The sequence below is a fragment of the Sciurus vulgaris genome, assembly GCF_902686455.1.
Source record: "Sciurus vulgaris genome assembly, chromosome: 18".
NCBI classification, from domain to species: Eukaryota; Metazoa; Chordata; class Mammalia; order Rodentia; family Sciuridae; genus Sciurus; species Sciurus vulgaris.
In genome coordinates, this window is record NC_136479.1 from 39605791 (window position 1) to 39621418 (window position 15628).

At 58.3% G+C, this 15628-nt stretch overlaps 1 protein-coding gene across 10 annotated transcripts in view; it reads right to left on the minus strand.

Moving 5' to 3' along the window:
- CALN1 (calneuron 1) overlaps positions 1–15628 on the minus strand; it is a 381358-nt gene that overhangs the window by 187382 nt on the left and 178348 nt on the right. The window lies entirely within an intron of this gene.

The following is a 15628-nucleotide window of genomic DNA, read 5'->3' on the forward strand; positions in this document are numbered from 1 at the left end:
GAGATCTCAGGAGACAAGCGCATCTTCCATGGCATCTGGGTACCCCAGACCTGGCACAGGTTCCAGATGTCTCCATGAACCCTCTGCAAGCCCAGGTGTGGCGGCGACCAGCATCTGCCAGGCTGTCATGGGCACTGAGTCCTATCACACGAGGAGCACTGAGTACCTACCACATGAGGAGCACTGAGTACCTATCACACTAGCAGCGCTGAGTATCTATCACATGAGAAGCGCTGAGTACATGTCACATGAGGAGCGCTGAGTACATGTCACACGAGGAGCGCTGAGTACCTGTCACACGAGGAGCGCTGAGTATCTATCACACGAGGAGCGCTGAGTACCTGTCACACGAGGAGCGCTGAGTATCTATCACATGAGGAGTGCTGAGTACATGTCACATGAGGAGCGCTGAGTATCTGTCACACGAGGAGTGCTGAGTACCTATCACACAAGGAGCACTGAGTATCTATCACACGAGGAGCGCTGAGTACATGTCACACGAGGAGCGCTGCATTAAGTGCCACAGAGAAGTGAAAATGATCCATGGGCATGGCAGCCCTCCTGCTCTCCCGGCATTCCAGCCGCGGTAGCCAGAGGCGTGGGCAGCTCACTGTCCCTCTTCAGGCCACACAGGCGCATGTCCCTGACCCACTCACTGACTCCTCCTGGCACGCCCTTTCCTGAACAGGCTCCGTCTCAAGCCACTACCACGGACTCGTGGCTTAACACAACAGGAATCTGTTCCCTAGCAGACTCACTAGACCCAAATCCAGGTGTCCCCAAGCTGCACTCCCGGGGGCTCTAGGGGACCATCCTTCGCTCTTCCAGCCCCAGCAGCCACCAGCGGTGCCTGGCTGTGGCCGCAGCAGCCCAGTGCTGCCTCCCTCTTCCGCTCCACGTCTCCCCTGACTGCTCTTACAGGGACGTTCGCATTTAGGGACTGTAACAGTTGGGATAGGCAGTGTCCCAGGAGCTCACATGAGACAACGCTGCAAGGTTCAGAGGGGAGATGATTGGGTCGTGGGAGCCAAGGCCTCTCAGGGGTCGATCCTCTGAACCTGGAACTCCCACAGGGAGGCTGTGGCTGGAGGCAGCGGGTCGGCGCCGTGGTGGGCACTCTGTCCCTGGTCCCTTGCTCTTCCTCCCTCCCTCTTCTCCCTCCACCACACCCTCCCACCACGACATTCTGCCTCGCCTCAGGCCCAGAGCAAGGGAGTGGGCCAACCATAGAATGGCCTCTGAAACCGTGAACCCCAAGTTACTTTCCCTTCTCTAAGTCATTCCGTCAGGAACTTTGGTCATAGCACCGCGAAGCTGATATGGGGACCACCCACATGACCCAGGATAACCTCCCCATCTCAAAATCCTCGACTTAAACACGTCTGGAAAGACCGTCATCCACTGTGATGTTTACAAATTCCAGGGAGTGGGACCTGCTGTCCTTGGGGGCCTTTTTTGAGATGACTCTACTATTCCACCTAGTTCTTCCACCTGACGCGACTTCCCTGCCTCTTTGCCAAAATCGTATCCCTCTTCAGGGCCACGTCACGGGCCAGGCCTCCACAAAATGCCTTTGCTCAGGACAGCCACCTTATATTCGCTCCGTTCACACGACCCTTCTACAAACCCAGACTGCACAGAGACCGCGGCTCTCCCTGGCTGCGAGCACCTCGTGTGTCTCAGGAACATCTGTGTATGCTCCCCACCCACCCCCGGCAGAGGCGCTAGACAGACGGCTGTGTAACGGAGAAGTCAGAGGAGATAAGAAGCAGAGTCAATTTGTTATCAATTACCAATACTAATTCAGCATGCTGAATGCTTTCTGTAAAAAACTGGGCTCCCGCAGAGAGAAGACCAGCCTGAGCCGGGACCGGGGCTTCTGGCCAGACGCAGTAGCTAATTAAGTCTGCAGCCAAACCCGGAGGCCCCAGTTGCTCATGTGTAAAATGGGCCGGGTTGGCTGCAGAGTCCTCTAAGTCCTACCAGCCTCCTTTCTGTGGATCTGCAGACACAGTTAAAGTGCTCAAAAGAAGAACAGGAAACTGTTCTCTAACATACCCTGTTGATCTGCTTTTCAAAACACCACCCCTTCCTTTCACGATAGAATGCATTTTTCCCTCCAGTTCCAAATCCTGAATCGGGAAATGTGTCTGTGTTTGTCAGCCTTCCCTCAACAGTCATGCCCAAGAGGACCCAAAGCGGGCACATCCTTTCCACCCAGGCCCAGGTATTCTCAGGAGAACAGGCACAAGTACTCGGGGTGGGGACACCACAGCTGTGCAGGTGGAGCCCAGACCCTGGCCCCTGGGAAGGCGGCGCACAGAGGCAGGGTCTCCTGAAGGGCCACACGGCTGTGGGTCTCTGCTCTGCCCAGTGACCTGGGCAGGCTTCCCCTCAACCTCAACTTCCCCATCTGAAGAATGGGCTGGGTGTGAGCTCCTTCCAGCCTCTTGGGGCCAGGACAGGCCACACGACAGGAGAAACTGTCAGCCACGACCCACAGCAAGGGTCGTGGAGGCCAGCTGAGGCTGGGCCCTGCCCTTCTTTCTCTGGACGGCTCCTTCCAGGACATAATCTCCACATCCATCCTGCACACTCTGGGCACCTGACGTCGCCCTTTGAGATGGTTCCCTTGTGTTGCTAGGGCCCAGTCCTGTTCCTGAGGTCTCCCGGTACATCCCATGTGGTGTCCAGCTCACATCCTCACACTGGACACCCTGAGGGGCCTGGGGGCACTGAGAGCACACCTGGAAGCAAGGACACTGGCTGCCGCGCCTCTTGCACCCACCCAGCTGTCTGCGCTGCTGCCAGTCTTGCCTCCCCCTTGGGCTAGAGGATCAGGCACATCAAGAAGTGGGGTGTGGTGGGGGTCACCCAGGACTGCCCACTGGGCAGCCCTGTTCCTCCAAGGCTTTGAATTCCCAGTTTGCCTGGTCTGCAGAAATGCCCAGCCAGCCCTGCAGCCCAGCGTGGGATGGAGCAGACATCTATCAGCCAGGTCCTCTCCCCAGAGGCCAGCAGGTAAGTAGGTCAAAGCTGCCCTCAGTCTGCACAGAGTAGCTGCTCCTGGTTCCCAGGTGGAGAGAGAGCAGAAGCAGGCACTGACTCCTTTTCCTTTCAAAATAGCAGAGAAGGCGGGACACAGGGTATGAAATGGGAAGTCTGCAGCGGGAAGCTCTGGAGATTCCATCTTTCCGGGTAAGGAAAACCCAGGCAACCAGAGGCTTGCTTGGAAGGAAATGAGTCTCGCAGTCTGGGGAGACACGTGATGCGCGCCTCGTTTTATTTTAATAGCAGTACAGGGTGTGAGAACGAAGCCCATAAAACCAGTGGAGACAGCGGAGCAGGCGGGACCGTCTGCCTGGGGCCCAGGCGCACGGCTGGCAGACGAGTGGGCCTGGCCGCCTTCCCCCATTGGAAAGAGGGGACCACAGATCTTGCTTGTAGAAGAGAGCCGGCAACTTCGTGGGCTTTCCACTGGGATTTGTCCCTGTAGGCCTGGGTCCCAGGTGCTTCCGAGTCTCGTGAGCAAGTGATGCTTCTGGTCTTTCACTCCATTTTTCTTCTTAGCCTCACACAACACGGTGGGCAGTAGGAGGGCCCCCCTGCCACCCCCAAGGCACCCGTGAATCAGGGAGGCCTGTCATGGGGACAGGCCAACCCGACTGTCCCTGCTTGGAGTACGGAAGAGACACGGGAAGGGCATCTTTGGAAAGAATCCAGTCTCTGCCTGTGAAACTGTCCAGAATGGAAGTCTGCATTCCCAGGGGAGCTGGGCCTCTCCTCCTGGAGGGACGTGCATGGTCCTGAGGCCAGCAAGGCCCGATGGCAAACATCCTGCTCCGGACGGAGCCCAGGGGATGGGCTTCCTCCCACTTTGCCAGTCGCCCCTTTTTTCTTAAAATGCACCCCTACCCTCCACTCACACTCTGCCTCCCGAGACGCCGGCCTCCACTCCGTGAGCCTTCCTGAGGACACAGCCCACTCAGGCAGGCACAGTGACAAGGGGCCCTGCCTCAGAGAAGACAGACCCACTTCTCAGACAAGGGATGATGTCTGACAGCGGCCGGTCACAACAGCTGGCCAGTGTCCTGGCTCTGAAGCATCAGCTGACACTCGCAGGGCTCAATCAGTGACGAAGAGCAGCGATTTTTCCGAGCGCCATCCCAGATAGAGAAGTGTATCTGGAGGAAGAATGGAGGCTGTGAGCACATCGAGTGAGGGCGCGATTAACAAGGAGCCCCCTTCTGCTGACACACGTCACCGAGGTGGACTTGGAGACTGCAGCTCAGCGAGGCTGGGCAAGGCGTTACTTAACCAGCGAGGAGGCGCCAGAGGGCAGGAGACACACCGAGGTCTCTATTCAGAGGGAGCCACGTATCGGGTGGGGACTGAGCCAATGGTACGAGGAATGTGGAAGGTTTCCACCTTCTCTAAGGAAGGTCAAAAAAGAAGAATATCTGAAGATGGCTAATGCAACCGATTAGTCTACAAACAGCTGCTGTTTACTCTTATTGTGGGCCAGAGGCTGTGCTAGGATAGGTAGCAAAAGAACTTCCAGGCTGCGAGAACCCAGTGTACTAGTTGGAGACAGAGGGGTGACCAGATATTCCTAAGCAAGGATGAAAGATGCAATAATATACGTCTGTGCAAAATCCCACGAGAGTCCGTGCCACTGAGGGACCCTGGCCACAAGGGCTGCAGGAGGTCACCCTGCAAGCTCTGGAGTCTCAACACCAAGGAGGCAGAGTGCAGAGAACCAGCTGGGACGAGGCCACGCCTCGGAAGCTCTCTGCAGCGGGTGCAGAAACATGGACGCTGCCCCACCAGGGTGCAGACTGGACGAAGGCCGCACGGCAGGGCCTCTGCAGCCTCGGGGCTCCAGTCTGCTCACTGCTGACCAAGGCTGGTCTGTGCCCACCTCGCTTATCAACAGTCTCACTGGAACACTGGCCTGGGTGAGGTTCACTCGCTGCTTCTAACACCTGGTGTTACACACAGGTGGACAGGAACACGGGCCACACAAACTCAGCCCATAGAGACGAGAGTATTTACACTCTGGTCTTTCCTAGTTGAGGTTTGTGACCCTTGATGTAGGCCACAGGGAGTCCTCAGTGATTTTAATAATAATAATAAGAAGAAGAAGGAGGAGGAGGAGGAGGGGAAGAGGGAGAGGAGAGGGAGGAGAGAGGAGGGGAATATGGGGGAGGGGAAGGGGGGAGGAGGGAGGAGGGGGAGAACAATCAGCTTTTTAAACCAAGAGCTCTAGCATCAGGGTGTCATCCTGGGGTGACAGGAGATGGAGGCTGACACAGGGTCTGGGGGAAGAGGCTGAGCCTGGAGCTAAGTCCTCGCCCTAGCAGAGCACCTGTGGGAAGGAGACTCCTCAGAGATGGTGCAGACATGCTCAGAGCAGGCTCAGGGGTCCAGGGTTGTGGAATGACCCCAGAGTTTCTGGCTCGAGAGATGGGAGGCATGGTGACATTAATGGGGAGGATTCAGAAGGAAGCACAGGCTTCGCGGAGGGACGGGAACGGGGTTGGGGCCACTCTGAGTACAAAGGCCTGAGCACAGGTCCAGGTGGTCACTGCCTGCAAGCAGCTGGAAATGCCTGGCCAGTCTGCCGGCTGGTGGTGTGGAGAATGCCATTGGAGAGGACACGGATGGGGTGGCGTGGAGAGCCACTTGGGGCCCAGAGAGTGGAGTGCCAGTGTGATCATGGTGCGCGTCATTTGGGAAATGCAGCCCAGGCAGGGTGTGGGGAGCGCATGGGGCAGGGCCCGGGAGGCAGTGTGCTGGGAAGAGAGGCTGGGCAGCTCCTGCCTGGCCCATGGGGCCACAGGCCCACAGGGTCGCATGACCTCCTCTAGGACCTTGCTCTGTCTTCCTGGCGCCCTCTGAGCAGGATTCCAGGGAGCCTGCTCCTGGGCCTCGTCACCACAGGGGTGAGGCAGCCCAAGCCTGCCCTGCACAGGCCAGGATGCCAGAGGAAGGCTGCAGAGCCGCAAGGCCCACCCCCACAGGCCCTCGGTCCCCAGGCCCGTCCTGCATCTGTCTGCTTAAGAGGACTCTGGTTCCACAAAGGACTTTAGGAGACTTAAAGCACTTAACGTGTCCCCTGACGGGGAAGACACAGGAGTTGAGGGAGAAAATGAGGCAGAAAACTCTGGGAAAGAGGAGGAGCCTCCAGGAGCCCAGGGGCAGAGGACGCCGTGCAGAGACAGGGGCCAGGGTGGAGGGGACCGAGGGGTACCGGAGCCCCGGTCAGAGGCCCCTGCAGGGGACAGGCTGGCCACAGTGGTGTCCCTCCCTGGGATCCTGACTGCAGTATTGGCCTGTGGGCTCACCACACTTGAGCTGAGGTTAAAACCCAGGACCGAATAGGGTTCCTGCAAATCTGCATATTCCCCAGATTCTGGGGCCCTAGACTCACCTTGGCCCACCACCCTCTTGCCAAAGGGCAAGTCACTGTTGACCCTGGGAGCGGTCAAGAGGCAGAGGTGTGGAAAGAGGCTCCCAGGCCTGGGCTGGAGGCTGGGGGGCCAGCAAGAGCAGGCCTGTCGTGTGTGCCAGGGTCCCCAGGCTCCGGCCCCTCCCACTATCTCAAGGCCACAGTCATGCCTCTGTGTGTGGAAGACCAACTCCCTTCCTGCCTGGCGTTCTGGAAGACGAACACTGTCACCTCCTTATAAGGAGGTGAGACTACACGCACAAAGACGAAGCATCTCAGGTCCTGAAAAGTCAGCATTTCTTTCATAAATTGGGTGGCAGGGACAGTGGGGAGGCCAGGGGCGCTTCTGAGGTTTAGAAGTGGAGAGTCCATCTGCCCCCAGGTTTTACACCCTGACGGATACACTGAATTGACTTTGCATGCTGTAGGCCGAAGCTAGTGGAAAATTCACCAGCAGTAAAAGAACAAGGCAAATCAGAACCAAGACTGACTAGGAAAGCCCGCAGTGGCCACAGAGGGCCTAAAGACCCCAAGGAAAGCCCGCCCTGGCCGGAGAGTGCCGAAAGCCCACCAAGGAAAGCCCACCCTGGCCAGTGACGGCTGAAAGTCCCCACAGGGCTGACAGGTGCTCAGATCAGATGTGAACGTGAAAGAGAAGGAGCCTCACCATGAAGACAGAACCCACAGGGCCGGCCCTCCGGGCAGATGCCAAGTAGAGAGAGGAAGCGTCCAGGGAGGCAGGGCTGCTCTGGTCACGGTGGCGGGGGACCCCTCCGCAGGGACAGAGACCTCTGCACCCCACAAGGCAAGCCGGGCGCCGGCCTCTCAGACGGCCAGCACAGGACTCGCTGCAATTTCCAAGTTACACCTGTGGCTGTGGCTCTTGCCTGGCATGCACGAGGCCCTGGGATCAGTCCCCAGCACCCGCACCAAAACGAAGCCCCCCAAATACATAAAGAAAAAAGTCACCCACGACTCACCAGGTGGCCCTAACCATCACTGGCATAGTGGGGCACTGATTCCGAGCTTACCGATACACGTTCTTCATTAAATTAGGAGTCATGCTCTCAGTATCACTTTATATTTTTAAGCTTTCATTTCAATCTTCCACATTATTGGTATTTCAAAATTCCAATTGGCTATAGCAAAATCGACTTCTCCAAACTCAGTGTGGGGCACTTAGATCATCTCCAATTTTCAACAAGGCTGCAGTGGAAATCTTTGCACATAAACAAACGGTCGTGTGGGCTGGGGATGCAGCTCAGGGGTAGAGGCCGGCACGGCACGTGTGAGGACCTGGGATCCACCCCCAGCATCGCACAAACACAAAAATAAATGACTACTGGATTATTTTGACATTCGTTTCTGTGGGATGATTCCCTGATAAAGGGATCACGGTGCCCAGAGGCAGAGACGTTTGCTCTGGAGGCATATGATACACGTCACGGAGGTTCCTCCCTAAGGCGGGTCCTTCCCACCCTCCTCCACACCCCATCAACTCTCAGTATGAAGGTCCCTAGCCCAGGAGACACACCTGTCACCCAGCTATCCCTCGGGCTATAGTTACTGAAGTTCAAGATCCAGAATCACAGGAACAGCTTCGAGGCAAGACAGACAGGTCAGAATACAGCAGGGCCCCCTTGTCTGCAGTTCAGTTACCACGGCCAACCAGGGTCTGAAAACATCCCATGGAAAATTCCAGAAATAACAACTCACAAGTTCTAAGTGACTTTGATTACAGCACACTGTTGTAACTGCTCTATTCTATTAGCGTTGCTGTTAATCTCTTACGGAGCCTGGTGTGGGGTTAGACTTTATCATCCTCTTTATGTGCAGGAAGAAACACTGGACACAGGGTTTGGTGCTGTCTGTGGTTACAGAAATCTGTTGGGGGTCTGGGAACGTGTCCCCCGAGGGTAGGGGGCACTATCGTACACCTGGGAAAAGACTGCAGGGTGGTCACGGACTATGAGTGGCCCTAAGGAAGACCCAAGCCCATGGCCCCTGCAAGCTCGAGAACCCAGGGGAGTTTGCAGAGGCTCCTGCCCTCCAGGCCAGCACCCGGTCACCACGTTTGGTCCTGAGATGAAGGGCCACATCCCAGGGTCCAGCAAACTCCCCAGCAGCAGAGGGAGGCCTGGTCTCCTCACCACAGCAGCCTCTTCCCGCAGCAGCAAGGAGCACCTTCCCGGGAACCTGAGGCCAGTGCCCAGACAGGAGGTGAGGCTGGGCCAGGCAGCGTCGAGTGTGCCCACGAGCAGCAGAGCCCCTGAGAGCATCGTGGTCACGTCAGTACCACTCAGTTCTCACTCCACACTGTGCAAGTCAACGTCCAGAGCGCAGAGAATAATCCGCACCTGCACAAACAAAACCTCTCCTAGACCTGCAGCAACCCGAAAGCTAGAGGTGTGAAACCCAGGTCTTGCTATTGCGCCAGGGCCAGAGTCCAGGTCCTGACCGTGGCAGGCCTGCTGCACACGCAGAAGCTCCCTGACTGCACCTGCGTCCTCCACGCCCACTTCCAGACAGCTCGACCAGCTCCGGGCCCCAGCTGCATCCCACAGCAGCTCCCCAACAGACCTGCTTCACCCTGCATTTCCTACTGAGGTCGAATGTGACTGGGTGTTCTCTGACCAAACAGACGCTTCCGGAAACCGCAGGCGTCCTTTCCAGACACGACACCCCGACACCATCCTCCTTCCTGTTTATTAACACACCCCACCCAGGACGGGCCAGGGCCAACACTCGGAGGACCGTGGCCTCACCCATGTCCTGGCTCCCCTGGGGACACAAGCCGGGTCTCGCTGGGACATGTACTCGGGTCACAGGCTGTCCTTGGCCACCCTGGCCTCTCCCAGCTCATCCCAGGACGCCCAAGGGATCCCTGAAGCAGTGAGCCTTCTGCAGAGTGGTCACTCACACACGCTGCCATCAGCAGCCACCCACCTCAGCAGGACCGTCTCCCAAACAGTGAGCCTGCCCTCTCAGGAGGACGCTCCTGCCCCCCCAGGAGGCTGTTCCATCCTGGAGGACGGAGAGAGGCCTCTGCTCCGGCGGCTCCCCCAGGCCTGCCGATCTTAGCTGGTCCTCACAGGTCTCCACCTCCTGCCCAGAGCCGCTGGCCACTGCCCTTCATCCGTGACAACCTCTGCCAGGGAGGAAGAAGGGGATGGAGGCAGGCAGCGTCTTCCTGCCGGTGTCCAGAGTGACCCCCGCAGGGCTCGGGGACAGTAAGGGTCATGGTCTTGGCCCAAGTCTCTCGTTCATCCACTTGGTAGCACCTGAGAAGGAAGCAGCTCGAGTGCCCACAACCGGCCCACAGGACCCCTCGCTGCCCACAGAGGGCAGAAGACCACGGGCAACTGAGCCCTAAAAGACTCAAGGCTCACCAAGTCACCTGTGCGGGGCCTCCTGGGCAAGGCGGAGGGCACGGCCCGTGGGGGTCAGAGCAAGTGCCCTGCAGGCCAGGGGACCCGCTGCTGCGGGGACACTCACTTTGAACCCAGCCACCTGCCTCCTCACCCAGGAGCACACGGGAGCTGGCCTCACTTCCAGTGTTTTCAGGCAGAAGGGCGCGTGGCCAGGACGCCGCAAGAGGCGGCCAGCTGAGGCTTCAGTGGTGTGGGAGGGCAGTGTGGGAGGAGGAGGTGCAGAGGGAACCGGGCAGCCACCTGCAGCCCTCACACACCCCTCTCTTGCCTTCCCTGCCTCGTTATTTCCAGTCCATTTGCCTCCCTGATAATTGATAAGGGGCTGATGCGAAAGAGACCACTCTCCACCGCGGCTGCAGAAATATCCCATTATCCACGGGAAGCAATTTATTGGTCAAAATTGCCACTTCCCTCATTTTGTCTTAATATGCTGGTTCTCTATCGAAAATAAGTCTGCACCTTCAAAAAGATGATTTCAAAGCCTCACCCGCTCCAGCTTGAGAATGAATCTGAAATCGGCAGCATGGCCCGACCTGGCCAGGCCTCCCGCATTAAGAGGGCAGCTCAGAAGAGGGAGATAATTGCCTCCGGAATTCTACCCAGAAACCTAATCCCAGGTGAGTCCCGAGAGCGAGCGAGGGCCAGGACACACGCGCAGCCTACACCATCCTACAGCCGCTGGGAGAGGGGCGACCAGGAGGGAGGCAGGAGGAAATGGAGGCCCCCGTGTCTGTGGGTCTGGGGTCAGAGACCAGCCGGGTGATGAAGGCCACGTCGCCCTATGGCGGATAAAAATCATTCCGTGAACGGCCGCCATGGTCGGTCAAGAACTGGGAGATGCCAGGTTAGGGCTGCGCTACTGAGAAATCAAAAGGCAGATGGAAATAGAACAGTAACAGACAATAACAGAAGACCCGTCCCAAGAACAGAGGGGCTGCCTCCAACACTAACAGAAACCAGGCGGACGCAGACAGCTGGAAAAACACACAGCCGAGCGGATAGCAGGATGGTGGCCCTGACCCGCAGGACGCGTGTGGCAGTGTCCAGCAGAGGAGCCCAGGAGAAGACGGCGTCCCCAGGAGGGAGAGAAGGTCCCAGCTCCCCTCACCTCTACTCACTCGCGGTTCTCTTTCTGCCACGTTTCTGGTGCACGGGGACGGACGTCACCAAGACGTGTCGCCTTCGGGGCTGCCTGCCCTGGGCTGCTCTAGAAGCTAGGACGTGACCACAGGACAAAGACCCCGACCCGGTGTGCCTGCATCCACGGGCACCCAGATGGACCACTGGCCCTTTGTGAAGAGAGGGACGTGGTGAGCAGGAGGGTGGTAGCCAACCTTCCTGCGAGCGGAGGGAGGCCCGGGAGAAGTGAGGCTCACACATGGAGGCTGGGAGGACCAAGCTGCCCAGGGAGCACGTGAGCCAAGACACAGGTGTGAGGCCGCAGCTGTGGGCAGCCTGGGAACAACACTCCAGCAGAGGGAAAGTTCCATGCTAAGTCCCCACACAGGCATGGCCCGCTGTGACAGAGCGAGGGCAGGGAGACCCTGGAGAGGTGGCCAGAGTGGAGGGCAGCAGGGAGAAGACCCGGGAACAGGCGGAGAGCAGGCCACGCAGCATGGCAGGACCCATGGCACCCAGGCGGGTGGCTGAGCAGAGGAGGGCCACAGCCGGACTCTGGCCACCTGGGGTGCTGGGACAGTCACCGGAGCAGAGACCCAGGTGAGAGGACCACAGCAGCAGAGCCGAGCAGAAACAGCTGGATCCTGAAGGATCTCGAGATTCCGCCCCAGGACGTCCTGAGAGTCAGCACGAGGGACACGGGAAAGGCGGGAGGTCAGACCTGGACTCCCCGGGCTGACCCAGCCCACAGCCCTCCTGACCGCCTCCCTGACCAGCGTCACCGGGAGCCTCCCGCCCGGCACCCTTGCTCCCTGGGCACCCACGAGCACCCCTGCGGCCACACAGTCCTCTCCCCACCCCGGCTGCTACCAGGGTCTTCATGATTCTCCTCTGACCCCCAAGGACATTTCCCAAACTCATCCCGAGGGTCTCCATGGAGACGTAGCTTTCCTCATCCGCCAAGTGAAATGTTGGGAAGGAAGGGCAACCACTCACGTGTGGAAGTTTAAAAGGCGATCTCGCGGAAGCAGAGTGGGATGGTGGTTAGTGCTGACAGGGGAGGGCATGGGGTAGGGCACTGGGGGAGGGTGGCCACTGGGCCCAGGGGGGCAGCTGGACAACAGGAATGACCTCTAGCACTCTGGGGCATAGCAGGGTGACCAGAGGGGGCAGCATCCTCAGTGTCTCTCAAAACCACGAGTGGAGAGGGCGTCTCCTGTTTCCAACAGAGGGACCCTCCATGAGTGACAGGCACGCCTGGTGCCTTGACCTGGTCAGCACACACTGCAGGCAGTACTGGGACGTCCCTGGTGCCACAGACACACACTACCAGTCAGTCGCAGTAATGAAGCACATGTTTTTAGAAAGACAGGAATGTCATTCCTCCAGGGCCCCCAGGAAGGAGAGGGGCCACTGGTCCAGAGTGGCTCCACGTCCCCTCCTCTCCCTGCAAAGTCCCCCCCTCTCCCTGCAAAGTCCCCCCCACAGAAGCCGCTCTCCTTCCTTCCCTGTTTTAACCCAGAAGAGAGGCACCTCCTGTTTGCCTCGGGCTCCCTGGACAAGGGGCTCCCTGCCGTGGCCGTCTGCTTTGCCGTTGCCAAGGCCACCTCAGGGACTCAGACAAGACTCCCCTGGGGCCATGGAGCCCAGGGCCTGTGGCCAGCACAGGGGCCTCACTCCTGCATGACTTCTGAGCTGAGAGCAGCTGGCCTCCCAGCAGGGGCCACATGGGCAAGATGGCGCCCTCCAGAGGACAGGGCGTCAAGTCCTCGGGAACTCAGTTCTGACCCACCGGAAAGGGGAAAGGAGAGCCAGGAAACAAATCCCTCCCCACTCCTCCCCCCCCCAGGGAGCGTCTCCAATCTGGGGACGTCCTGCCTGGCGGGGACAGCGTGAGGCGGTGGCCAGCCCAGTGGCATTGGGCACCTGCCTTCTCCGCTTCCCTCTCGCCTCCCTTCTCCCTCATTCCTGCCACCCTGGTTTGCACCTCCTCCGAGGCGGCACTCAAGTGTGACTTGGGCCGTGCTTCCTGAGCTCCAGGCTGTGGATGGCGGGACTCAGGACTCCCGTCCTGCCCAGGGCTCTGCAGCATGCTGTCACCCTGAGCCCAGACACGGCAGTGAGCCCACAGTCAGCCAAATCAGATCGTAAGAGTTTGTCCCTGTGATCCAGTTTGAAAAATGGAAAGGAAGTGGACGTCACAAGCCCAGGGAAGCCCATATCTCAAACGCACAGCCCATGCACAGCCACCAGCCTGAACTGGGCATTTATCATTCCTGTCCATGTGTTTAGACTTCTCTACTTATGCTGGGTGTGGTGGCCACACCTGTAATCCCAGCAGCTGGGGAGGCCGAGGCAGAGGGGATGTAAGTTCAAGGACAGCCTCAGCAACTTAGCAAGGCCCCCAGGAACTTAGCAAGACCCTGTGTCTACATGAAAAATTTAAAAAGAGGCTGGGGATGTGTCTCAATGGTGAGCACCCCTGGATTCAATCCCCAGTACCAAAAAGAAAAAAAAAACCCTTTATTTCTGGGCTGGATGGAGATGTGGCTCAGCGGTAGGGCTCGCCTGACATGCTCAACACCCTGGGCTCAATCTCCAGTACTGCAAAGAGAAAAGTCCTCATTTCTTATCATAAAGTATTCTGAACGTGAGAGTCAGGAAAGCGAGGGTAGCGTAATGAAGGCGTTCACCCGCCTGGCTGTCCCAGACCTGTAACTACCCCGTTCCTTCGGGTCTTGCAAGCGCCTGTGAGGAGGCCTCATTCTACGCAGAGTCCGAGGCCCGTGGACCCCTTACCGCCTCCCCCTCTCCTCCCACCTGGTGATAACCACCACCAGGACCTCGGGACTCACTGCTGCCTGCGACACCCACACCTTCATTCTGAACAGCTACGCTGTTGGGCTGGGGAGATGGCTCAGCTGGTAGAGTGCTAGCCTCACAAGCACAAGGCCCTGAGTTCCATCCCCAGTACCGCCAAAAAAAAAAAAAAAAAAATCTGAACAGCTACGCGCTCACCCGCGTGCCCTGTATCTATGACAGGCCTGCAGCGTGCCCGAGGACACGCATCCACCACATATGCTCCCGGTGCAAGGCAATTCGGGTTAGCAAGGAACCGCGTCCATCTCCGGTGGATGGACACGTAGGCTGCTGCTGATTCTCAACGTGACAATCACCCCGGAGACGGTCCTGGCACCTCTGCAGACGACATCCCTCTGGCCACTGCTCGGACGTCACAGGTAGAGGCCGGAATCACACTGATCGTGCTTTCAGGAAAAACCAGACCCCAGCGAGCGCCGGGGTTGCTCCTGCTGGTTCTCCTCCGCAGCAGGTGCCGGCTCTCCCAGGCAACCCTGCCCACCAGGAAACCCAGCGCAGCGAAGGCCGCGCTGCTGCTAAGAACAGGCCACGAGGCTCAGCCCGTGACTTACTATAAGCCGAGAAATAAACAGGCCCCACCAGCGCCATTCCGAATGATGAGATTCCGCCCGAGGGATCCAGGAACCAGCCTGAGGGGCGCCTGCCAACGTCACAAGGAACATGGAGACGAGGGGAAGATGCTCTGTCAACGCGGCCAGGGTGTCCACGCAGACCCCGGCAGAGCTCGGAAAAGGCTCCCGCTGTGGGACCCAGCAGGCGAGGAAGGAGGGTGGACTCTGGAAACCACCCAGGCCGCAGCGTGGTTGTGCAACCGTCGGCTCCAGCAAGAGTCCCAGGCCAGCGGACTCAGCGCCACGGCGGCCGGGTATCCACGAGCTCCCGGCACCGCTGAGCGCACACCGACCTCGGGGAGCGAGGCCTGTGCAGAGCAGAGGCCTGGCAGCTCCACCCTGATTCGCTGAGGGAAGTCAAGGGGACCAAGTGGCCATGTGTCACCAGACCGGAGGCCACGGGAGGACAGCCACCGTCGCGCTGTGACACTCCTCCCAAAGCTGCGTGACCGTTTCTAGTCGTGAGAACACAGCAGACAAATACGGACTGGGGGCCTCTGACAGAACAAGGGCCCTGGATCCTGGTGCTGGAGGCCAAGCGCAAAGCCTGAGGAACCTTCCAGATCCGAGGGAGGCAATGCGCGTCACGGGTAACACCACACAAGACTCTGCCCTGGGTGATGCGACCAGAGGACACGACTGGACGTGGCCTAGGGAGCAGACGTGGTGGTGCAGTGCCCGACTCTGGGGACTGCAGCGTGCTGCACGGCAGAGCGTCCTATGGAAAACGCTCTCGGTGGGGCGTCACGCACCCTACCCACACTACAAAGGGCTGCAAAAGTCCTGTCTCCATGTATCTGTCACACAAACGCAGTCAAACATCAACGGACAGGAAATCCACTGCCGGGCAGAGACATCTCTCAACATTTGAAATCATTTAAAATAAAGTAGTAAAAACAGGACAAGAAAAGACCATTTGATGGTGACTTGACTACCTCCGTAAGGTAGATTATGCACAATCAAAAACTGCACTTTCTAAGTGACGTGAGAAAATGTAATTTCTTAAGAAATGGGGACAAGAAGTTTTATATGCAGTGTGATTTTTAACCATGAAAACATATGTGGGGCAGAAAGACAGGAAGTGTACCTACAGCCTTCTGTTGCTATGCAAAACACCTGAGGCTGGGAACTTAGTG